General features: G+C 43.1%; 1 protein-coding gene and 1 non-coding gene across 5 annotated transcripts in view; one reads left to right on the top strand and one right to left on the bottom strand.

Annotated features, from left to right (window-relative positions):
- LOC126188094 (peptidoglycan-recognition protein LC-like) overlaps positions 1 to 14,137 on the bottom strand; it is a 613,402-nt gene that overhangs the window by 552,814 nt on the left and 46,451 nt on the right. The window lies entirely within an intron of this gene.
- Positions 2,469 to 2,542, top strand: Trnat-ugu (transfer RNA threonine (anticodon UGU)). Its single transcript has one exon. It is a non-coding gene; the product is annotated as a tRNA-Thr (tRNA).

Raw genomic sequence — 14,137 nt, 5'->3', positions numbered from 1 at the left:
TTTCAACATTTCATTGAGCCATTAAGCATTGGCAGTTTTCTGCCACGTTACCCCCTGAGCTCATGTGCTTTGGAGTTACACATGCACAAAGCATACTGGTCCTCTTTCCCTCACCAATGCTTTACTAATTTTATCTCAACGTTTCATCTCTACTGAATTGAATTACTGTCAGTGTGCACACACAAACACACACACACATACACACACACACACACACACACACACACACACACACATACACTGTTGTTCTACAAATATGTACTACAACTACTGTAAATAAAAAGTTATATAAAAAAATCATATTAATCCTTACATTATTTTTGTGAATTGTTATATGGCATAGTTTAGTACAATTTTAAAATGATAAAGTGCTTTATGCGTGATTACGACTCAATAATTTTATTTTAACCATAGTTTAATCAGCCAGTTTGTAATCGAAGTGCAGTTGAGATACAGTCGGCGATACGAATATCAGTAAAATGACATTTATTGCCATACGTTCCCTTCAGAATACCATCATGAAATTTGGCACACACATGTCCAAATTGTGTAGGACTAATAAACATTTTTTTTTTTTCAAAACAAAAAAATACGATTTTCAAATTTTAAAAATTTAAGAATGGTTTGGGAAAATGTAGCAGTTTAATGAGTTTTGTCTAGTGGCACATATTTTTTGAGATTATAATAAATTAAAGAAAATTGTATAAATTTGGCTCTGTATGTCAAACAATTTTCAAGATATGGCCATTTTAAAGTTTCAAAACATGACAAAAATCACGCAATTTCGGTAAATTTAAAAGTTAATAACTCAAAAACGAAATACTACCAAAAATTAGTTTTGGATTTTATCTTAAGAGGTAGAATGAAATGGCAAACACTTACAAAACTGTTAATCATCAAGGTTCAAATTTCTTTTTTTATTGTTTGATTTCACATGGAGTGATCCTCCTCTCTTCTTTAGCTGCGCTTGTACCATGCGTTGGCTCCCTGCATTTCGAACAAGTTCCTAATGATGTCACCTTCCTTTTTGCATGACATACACTGCGAGACAAAAACAAAGAAAAAAAGAAAAAAAAACACCCAGAACGTGAGGAGATAACGTAAGGTTTGAGAGGGAATGTGATGTTATTTCAGTGATTACAAAATCGAGTCAAATGTACAAAGAACTTGGCGGTGTGAGCGCACTTATCAGTACGGTGTTGCAGCCTCTATGACATGGATGGCTGCAGTGATTCGGTCCAGAATAGTGTCATAAAGTGGCAGGTGGGGACAAGCATTGCCCTGTCGAAGAATGGCACCACGACACTGCCGTATGCGAGGTCACATGTGAGAATGCGTTATTTCCGTAACTTACCGTTGTGCCGTCCGTGTGCCATCCATTACTACCAGTGTGACTTGGAGTCACACCCGATGGCTCTCCTCATCATGACGCTACGAGTAACATCGCTGCGGCTGGGATAATGGACCTCTCCCCAGATCGCCACCTACTCGCTGACATTGGTGATCCGATTCATCGCTGGACACAATGCGACGCCAGTCATCAGCAGTTCACACTTCCCGTTCACGGTACCGCTCCAAACGCAACCGTCTGTTGTGACGTTAACGACAGCCTAGGCATGGGACAGTTAATTCGCTAGTTCGGCTACTAGTTGTTTCCGACCAATGGCGCGGAGTAACAAGAGAACGTCGCGGGGAGTCCATTACTTGATCTCGGACGACAGGCGCAGATGTGAACGGGTTATGACGTGGTTCATGCATAATACACTGATACTCCCTTATAGGGGTCGTACGAGGTCGATTCCAACCATGACGGCGACTATGCCTGCCTTCGTGTTCTCATGCCCTCCAACATCAGGCCACTGCCACATCGGAATGCCCGACAAATCTGATTGCACGATTCGACCATCCGGCCAAATGGAGACCCACAATGAGGACAGTTTACAACAACCAGGTGCCGATAACGCTGCCTCACGTGAGTACGTGGCATCTCCATATCCATACTAAGATGGTATCTGTTCTTTCGGACAGATGCCATCGGCGACCATGCAGCTTGTTAGAATGAAATTACAATGAAATGAACATCTTAGCTGCTTACAGGCGTTGACATACGTCAACGGGGACAGACGAAAATGTGTGCCCCGACCGGGACTCGAACCCGGGATCTCTTGCTTACATGACAGACGCTCTATCCATCTGAGCCACCGAGGACACAGAGGATAGCGCGACTGCTGGGATTTATCTCTGGCACGCCTCCCGCGATCCCACATTCTCAACGTATTGTCCCGCACTACATTCGTAGTGCCCCGCCCATTATACTCATTACTCTTACGGGAATCGGCAACGCGCCGCGAGTAATGAGTATAACGGGCGGGGGCACTACGAATGTAGTGCGGGACAATACGTTGAGAATGTGGGTTTCGCGGGAGGCGTGCCAGAGATAAATCCCTGCAGTCGCGCTATCGTCTGTGTCCTCGGTGGCTCAGATGGATAGGGCGTCTGCCATGTAAGCAGGAGATCCCGGGTTCGAGTCCCGGTCGGGGCACACATTTTCATCTGTCCCCGTTGACGTATGTCAACGCCTGTAAGCAGCTAAGGGTGTTCATTTCATTGTAATCTCCATATCCTTCACGGTGATCATTTGACATCTGACACTGTTCAGACGCCTTACATACTCTACCAGTACTGTCAATAAAACTAACACGAACAAAACACTAATGCTCTCTGGTGGCCGTTCCACGTGTCACACCGGCCGAGGTGACCGAGCGGTTCTAGGCGCTACAGTCTGGAACCGCGTGACCGCTACGGTCGCAGGTTCGAATCCTGCCTCGGGCATGGATGTGTGTGATGTCCTTAGGTTAGTTAGGTTTAAGTAGTTCTAAGTTCTAGGGGACTGAAGACCTCAGATGTTGAGTCCCATAGTGCTCAGTGCCATTTGAACCAATTCACCTGTCACAGAGAATTGCAACGCTGCTCATTTACATATCCGCCGGTGGTGCGAATGTGTACGAAGTTACATGACATCCGAGCATGCCTTCCGGGTGCTTCACTTTTCTTTTCAGGCAGTGTAGTTGAATTACAAAAAAATAATTCGTCAGGTATAAATGTTAAAATTTTCCGTACCGAAAGTCCTATAGTTCTCGTTCTCGCTCATTTGGGCTGGCGTGTGTTGACTGCTCCATCCCATAAGCAACAGCATCACCCGCGAACAGCTTGACGCAGCTCCTGTCATTAGGAGGCTATGCCGATTTCCCTGGCGGCTCGAATTAAAACGACGCTGTTGGAGGCCTCACAGAGGAGGAGATAACGTGCGCTGATTGGCTGCCGCTGAGATGCAAGGTCGCATCTTCTACGGTGCTGGCAGCATTGACCTCACCGTCAGAGTAAACCCTTGGCTGCGGCCTCTAGGAAGGCCGGCACGCATTTCCTAGTTGTTTGCCAGCGGGAGTCCTAACACGCACGCTGGCTGGCCTCCCACCTACATCTACGTGGATACTCTGCAAATCACATTTAAGTGCCTGGCAGAGGATTCATCGGACCACCTTCATAATTCTCTATTATTCCAATCTCGCATAGCGCGCGGAAAGAACACCTATATCTTTCCGTATGAGCTCTGATTTACCTCATTTTATCTTGGTGGTCGTTCCTCCTTATGTAGGTCGGTGTCAACAAAATATTTTCCCATTCGGAGGAGAAAGTTGGTGATTGCAATTTCGTGAGAAGATTCCGCCGCAACGAAAAACGCCTTTCTTTTTACGATTTCCAGCCCAAATCCTGTATCATTTCTGCGACACTCTCTCCCATATTCCGCGATAATACAACACGTGCTGCCTTTCTTTGAACTTTTTCGATGTACTCCGTCAGTCCTATCTGGTAAGGATCCCACACCACGCAGCAGTATTCTAATAGAGGACGGACAAGCGTAGTTTAGGCAGTCTCCTTAGTAGGTCTGTTACATTTTCTACGTGTCCTGCCAATAAAATGTAGTCTTTGGTTAGCCTTCCCCACTACATATTCTATGTGTTCTTTCCAGTTTAAGTTGTTCGTAATTGTAATACCTAGATATTTAGTTGAATTTACGGCTTTTAGATTAGACTGATTTATCGTGTAACCGAAGTTTAATGAGTTCCTTTTAGCACTCATGTGGATGACCTCACACTTCTCGTTATTCAGGGTCAACTGCCACTTTTCGCACCGTTCAGATATTTTTTCTAAATCGTTTTGCAGTTCGTTTTGATCTTCTGATGACTTTATTAGTCGACAAACGACAGCGTCATCTGCATATCGAGGTCATGAGGGAGTAGGGTGGGGGAGGGATCCGGGCATCACGTTGTTCAAGGATTCGTCTGAAACACGGAAACATGGAAAATCTGCATCAGGCTGTGAAACCACTATTCAGCCTGATTTAGAAATATTTTCCATTCAAAACCTAGAGCAAACTGATCTTAAATTAACTGAAATGTCTATTTTCAATTAAGTATTTAATTTACATCATCTAGAACTTTTGCTGGTGATATTGTAGTTTAAGTAAAGATGCAGAACAATTAAAAACGATGATAGCACAGATGGAAACCACCATTAGTTTTCCCAATAACATGAAAATTAATAAAGGCAAAACAAAAATCTTAGTGGTGAGGAGACAAAACATCGCTGCCCTATGCTCACTTATCAGTGAGCGACTGGCGACATTCGATTTCTTTGCGCTTACCTAGGGAGTAAAATCACGTCAGACGGAAGGTCAAGGAAGTATCTGCAAGCCGAATTCACCAGGCAAGAGCTGCTTTAAACAAGAGAAGAAACCTTTTCACGTCCAGCAGCACAGACAAGCATCTCAGAAAAACATCATAAGGATGGTTGTTTGGAGTGTGATGCTGTTCGGAAGTGAAACATGGACATTCGAGGAAGCAGAAAAACATAGTATGACAGCCTTAGAGATGTGATGCTACCGCAGAATGCTCAAGATTTCCTGGGCAGACACGTGTCAAACGAAGAGGTGCTCCACAGGGCGGAGGAAGAGAAGCCTCGTCTGCTGAAGATATCGAACACAGGACACATGGATCGACCATCTGCTGAGACACGAGGGTATCATTAAAAGAATGACTGGAGGGTCAGTAGGAGGAAAAATACAGGAGGCTGACCAAGGGTGAAATACATCAGTTAGATCATTGAGGATACCAGCTGCAATTCCTACACCGCTCTCAAGAGGAAATGCGTGGCGAACGACTGCTGATCAGCCTAATGGTCGAAGACCTACGACGAAGATCTTTTGTTCTCAATTTATAATATGTCCCCACCTGAGTGATCAGAGTAAACATCATCGTTAATTCGCGACTGTACAGTCACATTTCAGTTAAGTTGCATGATATCACAGAAACGTTTCCTTTGGCATTTCCATGTGCGCGTCCCGCTAAGGTACACAGAAACAAACGTATTCTGACGGTTGCAACAGGCCTTTAGGTGGGAATGAAGGGAACGCTACTGGACTATCCACTACGCATTAGTTCCCAACCTGGGAGGGGGGGAGCGGGAATTGGCCATTGAGGGGTCAAATTCTCTGAGGGTAAAAACCAAAAATGGTTTGTCTGTGTTTCAGTTATGAAACTTAATTATCTTTAAATACCATTCAGTTATGAAACTTATTTATCTTTAAATACCATTTCTATTACCAACATTTTGTGGACTACTGAATATTGATTATCTACATCTACATACATACTCCGCAATCCACCATACGGTGCGTGGCGGAGGTTACCCCGCACCACATCTAGCATCTTCTCTCCCTGTTCCACTCCCAAACAGAACGAGGGAAAAATGACTGCCTATATGCCTCTGTACGAGCCCTAGTCTCTCTTATCTTATCTCTGTGGTCTTTCCGCGAAATATAAGTTGGCGGCAGTAATATTGTACTGCAGTCAGCCTCAAATGCTGGTTCTCTTAAATTTCCTCAGTAGCGATTCACGAAAAGAACGCCTCCTTTCCTCTAGAGACTCCCACCCGAGTTCCTGAAGCATTTCCGTAACCCTCGCGTGATGATCAAACCTACCAGTAACAAATCTAGCAGCCCGCCTGTGAATTGCTTCTATATCCTCCCTCAATCCGACCTGATAGGGACCCCAAACGCTCGAGCAGTACTCAAGAATTGGTCGTATTAGTGTTGTATAAGCGGTCTCCTTTACAGATGAACCACATCTTCCCAAAATTCTACCAGTGAACTGAAGACGACTATCCGTCTTCCCCACAACTGCCATTACATGCTTGTCCCACTTCATATCGCTCTGCAATGTTGCGCCAAAATATTTATCGATGTGACTGTGTCAAGCGCCACACTACCAATGGAGTATTCAAATGTTATGGGATTCTTTTTCCTATTCATCTGCATTAATTTACATTTATCTATATTTAGAGTAAGGTGCCATTCGTTACACCAATCACAAATCCTGTCCAAGTCATCTTGTATCCTCCTACAGTCACTCAACAACGACACCTTCCCGTACACCACAGCATCATCAGCAAACAGCCGCAAATTGCTATCCACCCTATCCAGAAGATCATTTATGTAGATAGGAAACAACAGTGGACCTACCACACTTCCCTGGGGCACTCCAGATGATACCCTCACCTCCAATGAACACTCACCATCGCGGACAACGTACTGGGTTCTATTACTTAAGAAGTCTTCGTGCCACTCACATATTTGGGAACCTATCCCATACGCTCGTACCTTAGTTAGGAGTCTGGAGTGGGGCACCAAGTCAAACGCTTTCTGGAAGTCAAGGAATATGGCATCCGTCTGAGACCCTTCATTCATGGTTCGCAAGATATCATGTGAAAAAAGGGCGAGTTGCGTTTCGCCGGAGTGATGCTTTCTAAAGCCGTGCTGATGCATGGACAGCAACTTCTCTGTCTCAAGGAAATTTATTATATTCGTACTGAGAATATGTTCGAGAATCCTGAAACAAACCGATGTTAAGGATATTGGTCTGTAATGTTGAGGATCCGTCCTTCTTCCCTTCTTATACACAGGCGTCATCTGTGCTTTTTTCCAGTCGCTCGGGACTTTACGTTGGGCAAGAGATTCCCGATAAATGCAAGCTAAGTAAGGAGTCAATGCAGATGTTATACGCAGGGGTGGACAAAATTGTGGAAACACCGTGAGAAGCGCATGCTTGAACATACACGCAGATGCTATCCAAGCCTGCAGGTTGCATTTTCTGTAATAACCACGAACTGCACCTGTGCAATGACCGCAATACGTTGCATCTATCAGTCGTCGTCAGACCAGTGTTCTGTGCAGCTGTGAGTGTATTAATTATGTCGGAGTCATTGAATGTGGACAGGTTGTTGGTGCTTATATGACAGGTGCTTCCGTAACCAAAGGAACTGAAGTGTTTGATGTTTCAAGAGGCAACATATCCTAGATTGATACTGGATACAGGGAAAGCAGAAAAACATCATTCTCTAAGTCACAATATGGACGAAAGCGTGTGTTGAGTAATAGTGGGGGACGGTCATTGAAGAGGATTGTGACGTCCAAGACCTCCTCCGCCACACACCGTCAGGTGGCTTGCGGAGTATGGATGTAGATGTAGATGCAGACGAAAAAGAACAGGACGACATCTGCGAAAGTCACTGCAGAACTGAACGTCGCATTCGCGAATCCTGTCAGCACCAAAACAGCGCAAAGGGAGCTCCAGATGGAGGGCATTCCAGGGCGAGATGGAATTACAAAACCAGTAGTCAGTTATACAAATGCCCGTCACGTATGTGGTACCGAACATCGATTGTGGAGCAATGGAAGAAAGTAATTACGTCAGATGAATCTTGTTTCATATTTGTTCCCACTTCTGGTCGAGTTTACGTCCCAAGAGTGAAACATAGCGGGAGTTAAGTGATGATGGGGATAGCCATATCGTAGTATTCCAGGGGTCCCCTAGTCACTCGGCCAAGTCTCATTACTACCATGGATTATGTGATAATTTTCGTTGATGATGTCCATCCCATGGTACAATATTTGTTCTCCAATGATGGTGTTCAGTTCCAAGAAGACATGACCCCTGTTTATAGGGCTTGCAACATCCAGCACGTGTTTTGTGAGCAGCAGGATTAATTGTCGCATCTTCCCCAGCCACCAGTCTCCGGATCTCAATATTTTTGAGCCTCTGTGGTTTGCTTTGGAGAGAATGGTACGTGATCGCTATCCACCTTCATCATCGTTACCTGAATTTTCCACTATAGTGCAGGGAAAGTGGTGTAAGATACCCTCCAAGACCATACAGGACTCGTATTGATCCGTTACGAGACGACTGGAAGCTGTTTGGAGTGCCAATGCTATTCCTATGCCATATCAGGCAAGGTAATCTGCTGCCTTCTTTGTGTTTCCATATTTTTGTCCACCCCCTGCAAATTATCAATTGTATTGTATTGTATGTATGTTAACCGGGGACCTAGAAACTACGGAGAGGCTCCGTCCCCGCCGCAGCCGCAGTGGTCCACAACCCCACGATAACTACCGCAGTCTACTTCATCCCCCCGCCGCCCCACACCGAACCAAGGGTTATTGTGCGGTTCGGCCCCCGGTGGATCCCCCAGGGAACGTCTCACATCAGACGAGTGTAACCCCTATGTACGCGTACGTGGAGAACTTGTTTGCGCAGCAATCGCCGACATAGAGTAACTGAGGCGGAATTAGAGGAACCAATCCGCATTCGCCGAGGCACATGGAAAACCGCCTAAAAACCGTCCACAGACTGGCCGGTTCACCGGACCTCTACACAAGTCCGCCGGACGGATTCGTGCCGGGGACCAGGCGCTCATTCCCGCCCGGAAGGCCGTGCGTTAGACCGCACGGCCAACCGGGCGGGCTGCAAATTATCAATAGTTACTTTTTATTAATTAACAGCATTAATGTATGACTCTATGCAGTGTAAGTTACAGGGTCCTCATTTACTTTTCAATTAGTTTCATGCCAGTTAGCCAACTATTCCAATGATTACTACTATAAATCTGCACAGCACTCGACCAAATACTCTCCACGTATATTTCATCCCCTATTCTGTTTAATTCTCACTACACACATACTTTGTGTTTTGTATCATGCAACGATGATGGCAACAGTGAGACATAATAATCGCTAAATATCTCATGAAAATTTGTTCTCCAAGTTGTAAATTGTTACTGCAGCAGACCAGAAATTGCTTCATTACTGACTTCCAAACTGATAAATGAACTAATTGACAGCACGACACACAGTAACTACATAAGGGCTACTATAGAGTTGTACATAGTATAATAATAACAATAATACAAACCACTCTCATCCGGGAAGTCTTCCAATCTCTGCCATGACAGAAGTGAAGACACCAGCAATCAAATGATTTGCAGACAGTAAGCACAGTGCACACATTTTAACTTGGTTGATTTTATACAGGGGTGCAGGGTGCACGTGAAGCGAGTCCCGCTATGGAGAGGAGTAGTGCAGGGGAAGAAGATTTTGTATCAAGTGTCTTCCGTGGCTGTTAATAGTTATGTTTCTTATCTGAAAAGATACTCGCGATGCACCGGGAATTGCTTCGTGATGTCACAGTAGATTTTTGACCACGATAGCAATGAAAATAAACAGAAGGAGCTCTATGGATTTAGAGGATGATTTATTATGTGTACTGACTCAGAATAACTTAAAAGTAGAAAAAACTTTGTTAGACACAGCAGTATTAATTGTCTCCTCTACTATCAGTTCTTAGCATAATAAAATACCCACAAAACTAAATATTATTCACCTTTCATCATTTTAAATAAAAAATGTTCAAAGAAAATTGTTTTTCATTCTAATATTTAGTTAGGCGCTAAAGTTGGTGAAGGTGGGGCGGATCAGCGACGAGGGAGGCGCTGGAGGGGGGTGGGACCAGCCAATATCTGATTCTACTCAGGGGTTGTGGCCTAAAAGAACGGACCTGTGTGTGTGTGTGTGTGTGTAGCGTGGACAGGGGAGTTTTTCAGATTAGAGTCTCTCCATAACGTCAATTTTGAACTGCCTGCCGCAATCAGAGAAACATCATCCGCGGTGTCCTCGGAGGAGAATTTATGTGCTAGCAGGTCAGAAAGAGAAAATGTCGATGTGATATTAATAGACTTCAGGAGCGTCGATGGTTAAGTTGGAAAATTGTGTGTTAATTAGCCACTTTCATATCGCGAATCAGCGGAGTGACTTCCAATTGAAAGACTCTTAGCAGGCTGTGGTCCCACACGACTATATTTTTGCTTATATACATTATTTTCTGCCGTTATGTCCATGAAATTACGGTGGTGAAGGTGAGTTCGTCGGTGTTTCTGCTCTCAGAGATGTTGTTCCATTCTTTATGTACTGCACAACCAGTCACGTTCAGTGAGATCTTCGCAATGTCTGCTTGCACGTCTTGAAATATCATATGTTCAATTTCGGTAGAGTCTTAGCAACTTAGGCCACCTAATGTAAGTGTGTTCTTCGATAGGAGCATAAGTTTTTACATTAGTCACATTCCGTTTGTTACACTGAAAAGGGTCATTACGAGCTTGGTTACAAGGCATAGTTTGTAAGTGTGTTTTACTCAGGTAACCTATGTTTACGTTAGTCAAATTGCATTTCTTACACTGAAAGGGGTAATTAAGGGTTTCGCTATTAGGCATAGTTTCTTCTTATCAGGGAAAGATAGCTTTCCTTTGCACTGGTAAAACAGGTTCTTAAAGAGTAGACAATTTACAAAGTCTCAGAAGTAGTCTCACCTTTTAAAGGTAATAATGTCCACATTAAATATTAGGAACAGATAATTGGCTGAAACCAGAAGTGAAGAGGAGTAAAATCCTAACTCTAGACTGGAATATCTACTGCAAAGATTGCCTGGAAGCCAGTGGCAGCGGCGTATTTAGTGCCACAAAGAAAGCAAAAATATCTACTGAGGTTACTATGGATTCCGAACGTAAATTAATCTGGGTCAAGTGTCAAAGCTGGGTCAAAAATAGTAATCGGATGCTCTTCTAGAAGCTGTAATGGCACAGCGATTTAGACAACTTGGAGGACTGTCACGAATAAGTTCCCTGACCATGCTACTATGATAAATGGAGGCTTAATTTTGTCAGCTGTAGAGTCGGCAACAGATGTTATCAAAATGGCGACAGAGACAGGGATTCACGAATTTTCTGAGTGTGCTGCCTGAAAATGACTTCCAAGGAAATGTCCCCAGGTGTGGAACTGACTTTTTGAAACCATGTGTATGGTTGTGTGGGTAGGGTCCCATATACCCTGCAGCCATTCGCCCTGGTGGGCTCTTGTTTGCGAGTAATAGACGAACAAAAATTTCGTAATTTTGCGTAATGCTCTAGACTTTCAAAAATAGCAGTGGTACACAGGTTGGCAGTGTAGCGTAATGATTAAGTCGTGTTCCCTGCATGATGGATGTTGTGGGTTCGAATCTCATCAGATGCTTTGAAGTTTTTTAGTTTTTAATCTTAATCGAAATGATTCTGGTCCTTATTTTCATTCAGTTGGTTTAAATGTAATTTTTTATTTCTAATCTTCATTTGTGTCATTTTAATCATTGTTTTAATTTTTTTATTTGCTATCATCTTTTCTTCTTTTCATTTTTCCTTCATTTGGAATTTTGTTATGTGATTTTAATTATGTATTAACTTCGCTTTAATTTATTCCGTCTCATCATCTTATATTTTCGTTCATGTTATTTGCAGTTTTATTTTTTTGTCATTTTCCTTCGATTTCGTTTTACTTCACTTCTTTCGTTCAAATCTTTATCTGTGTTATTTTGTCCATAGTGCAACAAGAATTCATGTTTTAAATGTTTGACATCATTAAAAAACATATATACGTCTGTAACGAAAAATACTTTTTTGACACCATTGCACAGTCAATAAAAATAGATTATTTCGTATTTCGTTTTAATCTGATAGATCGGAATTTTCAAATTTTAAATATTATGATAGACAAGTAAAAATAGTTAAATTCATACGCGTATATTTTCCAAATGGAAATCGATTACAGGAAGAAAAATGAGAGCAAATCTTTAAATTAAAACGACGATTAAAATGACATGACAGAGGATTATAAATAAAAATCACATTTAAAACAATTAATTAAATGAAAATAAAGATCAAAATTATTTCGATAAAGATTTATTACAAAATTTCAATGCATCTGAGGAGATTCGAACCCACTACGTTCACAATAACCATACGCCAGACCACCAGTCTGTGCAAGGCTCCCATATTTAAAACTCTAGAGTATCACGTGAAATCACAAAATGTTTTCGTCGATTACTTGCAGATGAGGGCCCACCAGGATGAATGGCTGCAGTGTGTGATACCTGGGACCCTAACCAACATCAACGTATAGATCGTTTAAAAAAATCGATACCGTCCCTGGGGACCTCTATTTGTTTGTAGAGTGAGTGAGTGAGTGAGTGAGTAAGTGAGGGTGGGAGGGAGGGAGGGACGAGAGATCGGGTTACGAAAGAATGGGGAAGGAAATCGACCGTGGTATTTTCAAAGGGACCATTCCGGGCATTTACCTTAAACGATATGTGGAAATCACAGAAAACGTAGATCTGAAAGGTCAAAAAGGGATTTGACCCGTCGTCTTCCCGAACGCGGGTGCCTTGTACTAACAATCGCGACACCTCGCTCCATACTCAGAGAACCGACCCCTGAGGGCAACGTCTTAGGCACCCCTAGCAACTAACAGACCCGCTTTTTGAATCAATTGGCACAGATAAGGGCATAAGTGTTCACAAGACAGTTAACGCATCAATGACTATGGGTATTAAATGGGATGTTAAAAGAGATAAGCAAAAATTTTTGCTTAGGAGCAGTTACACGGAACAAATTGCAAAGTATCTGAACAGCCAACATAAAATGTTCAGCTCTGGGGACGAAGATGAGCATAAATAGATAACATTCGAAAACATTGTTCTATACAGCTTAGATAAGTATGTGTTGAGCGAAGATGTGAGGAAGGAAGAGACCTACCGTGGTTCCACAGCCATGTTAGGGAGCGACAACGACAGGAAACGGAGCTACATCTCAGATATAAACGACGTTAAAGCATGGTAGACATTTAGAAGTTGAATGAAGATAAAATGAGACTAAGAAGAGCAATGGCAGAAGCGTTAACTGAATTCGAACGTAAAATTTTGCCATCTAATCTCAGTACCACTCCTGAGAAGTTCAAATGTTCAAATGTGCGTGAAACTTTATGGGACTTAACTGCTAAGGTCATCAGTCCCTAAGCTTACACACTACTTAAGCTAAATTATCCTAAGGACAAACACACACACCCATGCCCGAGGGAGGACTCGAACCTCCGCCAGGACCAGCCGCACAGTCCATGACTGCAGCGCCCTAGACCGCTCGACTAATCCCGCGCGGCCACTCCTGAGAAGTCTTGATATTGTGTAAAGTGAGTAAGCTGACTCAAATCATTTGTTCAGTTGCTTAATGACCATACTGGCACGGAAACAAAGTGCGACAGAGAGAGACTACAATACTAAATTCATTATTCTGAAACTATTTCATCCCGGAAGATGTTAATACAGATCCTCCGTTCACTCTTTGCAGAAAGCAGATATTGACAGATGATCGTGGAATACGTCAGTCGAATTCGTTCAGCAATGGAAAGGGATCTGGACCGGATAAGATGCCTGCGTCATTCCACAGAGATTATGCGAAAAAACTTGCCCCATTTCTGGCAGTAGTTCATCGTAGGTTGTTGGAGCAACGAAGGATACAAAGCGATGGGAAAAAAGCGGGTATCATTCCCGTTTCCGAGATAGATCGTTGGACAGATGCACATTATTGCCTACTAGTCCGCCCTAGCGTCAAACGGGCGGAAGACTTGGTTATAATACACTACTGGCCATTAAAATTGCTATACCAAGAAGAAATGCAGATGATAAACGGGTATTCATTGGACAAATATTTTATACTAGAACTGACATGTGATTACATTTTCATGCAATTTGGGTGCATAGAGCCTGAGAAATCAGTACCCAGAACAACCACTTCTGGCCGTAATAACGGCCTTGATATGCCTGGGCATTGAGTCAAACACAGCTTGGATGGCGTGTACAAGTACAGCTGCACATGCAGCTTCAACACG

Source organism: Schistocerca cancellata, chromosome 5, assembly GCF_023864275.1.
Source record: "Schistocerca cancellata isolate TAMUIC-IGC-003103 chromosome 5, iqSchCanc2.1, whole genome shotgun sequence".
In the NCBI taxonomy this organism is placed as follows: Eukaryota; Metazoa; Arthropoda; class Insecta; order Orthoptera; family Acrididae; genus Schistocerca; species Schistocerca cancellata.
The sequence above is the reverse complement of the archived record's forward strand: the minus strand, read 5'-3'. Positions and strand labels throughout refer to the sequence as shown.